This window comes from Otolemur garnettii, unplaced genomic scaffold (assembly GCF_000181295.1).
Source record: "Otolemur garnettii isolate 467f Iridium unplaced genomic scaffold, OtoGar3 scaffold00104, whole genome shotgun sequence".
NCBI lineage: Eukaryota > Metazoa > Chordata > Mammalia > Primates > Galagidae > Otolemur > Otolemur garnettii.
The window spans coordinates 3,990,401-3,992,717 of NW_003852499.1; the positions used below are offsets into that span (position 1 = coordinate 3,990,401).

The following is a 2,317-nucleotide window of genomic DNA, read 5'->3' on the forward strand; positions in this document are numbered from 1 at the left end:
ACCCTTGAAAGACAAACCATAGAGGTGATCTTTCCAATCACCCTCCCTCCACCCATCCGCCCTTCTCTCCTCCCCCCTCCATATTCTTGGGCTATAATTAGGTTATTGCTTTCATATGAGAACTATAAATTAGTTTCATAATAGGGATTTGTATACCCTGTTTCTTTTCAACCCAACCAGCTAACTGCTGTTACATGCTGGTGTACCTTTTCTCCTCCAAAGAGACAATAGATCTTAAAACTTAAAACGAAACAAAACCAACAAAAACCAAAGTAAACATGAAAGATCAAACATTCATTAAAGTCTGTGTAATTCAACTTAAAGTAAGCATAGGCTATTCAAATACGCTGCTATTCAGGTTGCAGAGCAAGCTGAGCAGTGCACAATATAAAACATAATACCTAAAAGCAGGAGCCCCTAAAAACAAAAAGTAAAGAGAAGTGTAAGATCTGTCATTCAAAACAGGAAGAGAATACAAAACCTACTTTGAGTACGGCTATCTCTTCACTGCTAATGAAAACAGAGGGGGCTCCTTACATGTTATCTGACCTCCTGCAGTAAGTATCCACAGAGCGGTGGGTTTCCCCTTTTTTTTAATTAATTTTTTTTTTTTAAGAGAAAGACAGGGTCTCACTGTGTTGCCCAGGCCGGTCTCTAACTCCTGGGTTCAAGCAATCCTCCTGGCTCAGCCTACCAAATACCTGAGACTATAGGCACATGCTACCATGCTCAGGGACAGTGGGTTTTAAACTATCATCTGAGGAATCCTGGGAATTCACTACAGAGGCCTGGGGTTCAGGGGCTGAAAGTAGATTAGCTCTGCTTTCATCTGATTTACCCAATGAGTTTTTATGAAAAAACTCAGGAAAACACAGGTTCCACAGTTTTTCAAAAGCTTGAACAAAATCATCCCAATGGATGGTATAAATAAATAAAAAGGAAGCTGGTGAGAATTTCTCTAGCAACATACAAAGTTGCATTTTGAGAAATGGCAGAAAAGGATAATTTATTGGACTAACATTCCTTAATGAAAACATGCCTTACAAAGCTCCAACTCTCTGTGACCTGGTTCTATGCTAACATACCATTTCTGGTCTCTATTTTAGTGTCCTCAGCAGCCCACATCATGGGCATATGCCAACTCCGCCTATAACTCAATTTTACGTACAACCATGGAAGTACCCCACAGCAGTCCGGCTTACGCATCTTTCACTACACTGAAGCCACAGTCACAAATAGTCATTTGTACATATTTCTACCGTCCTTTAACTTATTTGACTTTCTGTAACACTTCATCCCACAAATTTTTTATTTTTTATTTTTTTGAGACAGAGCCTCAAGCTGTCCCCCTGGGTGGAGTGCTGTGGCATCACAGCGCACAGCAACCTCCACCTCCTGGGCTCAAGTGAGTCTCCTGACTCCCTTCCCAAGTACCTGGGACTAACTACAGGCGCCCACCACAACGCTCAGCTATTTTTTTGGTTGCAGCTGTCATTGCTGTTTGGCGAGCCCGGGCTGGATTCAAACCTACCATCTTAGGTGTATGTGGCTGGTGTCTTAGCCACGTAAGCCACAGGCACTGAGCCCATCCCACAAATATTAACAGAGTGCCTTCTGTGTGCCAGGCACTGTTCAGATGGTAGAGACACAAATGAACAGAAGGCAGTATTCCCCTTCTCAGGACATCCATTCCCTCCATTCCCTCCATTCCTTCCTTGAAACACTCTCTTCCCTTCGGCATGTAGACTTCCAAACTCTCTGTATTTCCCACTCTTCATTTCTCTCTCATCGCTCTTCTTTAGACTCCTTGCTTTCTCCTGCTCTTTGGGGCATTAATGGAGGGATTCCTCACACTTCCACAACCCTCCTTTCTACTCACTCTACAAACTCTTCCTACTGCTTTATAGATCACTGCATTAAATGAGACAAAGTAAACAGCTTAAGAAATTAAACACTCAAATACTGTCATCATCCTATATTCTAATTGGTTGTCTACGTTTCTGATATCCCATGAGACCATAAGCTTTTTGATGGGTTACTGTAACTTTCTGAGTACCTAGCACACTGCTTAAGATGTAGCAGGCAGTCAATACGTATCTGTCGAATGAAGGAATGAAAAGCAAATGAAGGAGTGAACTGCCAGGTTGGTTTATAAATCAGTCTGTGGCACACTGGATGGGCAAGTCTCCCTGATCAGACTACTAGGGTGTAACATGGTAAGTCCAAGATTTTAAATCCTTCAAGGGAAGAAGTAAACCAAGAAGGAAGGAAAGAAGAGAAGACAACCGTAAAGCCAAGTCTGAATTAGCCTGGCTCC

The 2,317-nt window shown here is 42.3% G+C and overlaps 1 protein-coding gene across 1 annotated transcript in view; it reads right to left on the bottom strand.

The window, feature by feature from the left end:
- NDUFA9 (NADH:ubiquinone oxidoreductase subunit A9) overlaps nucleotides 1-2,317 on the bottom strand; it is a 31,664-nt gene that overhangs the window by 4,292 nt on the left and 25,055 nt on the right. The gene's annotated exons all lie outside the window — the stretch shown is intronic.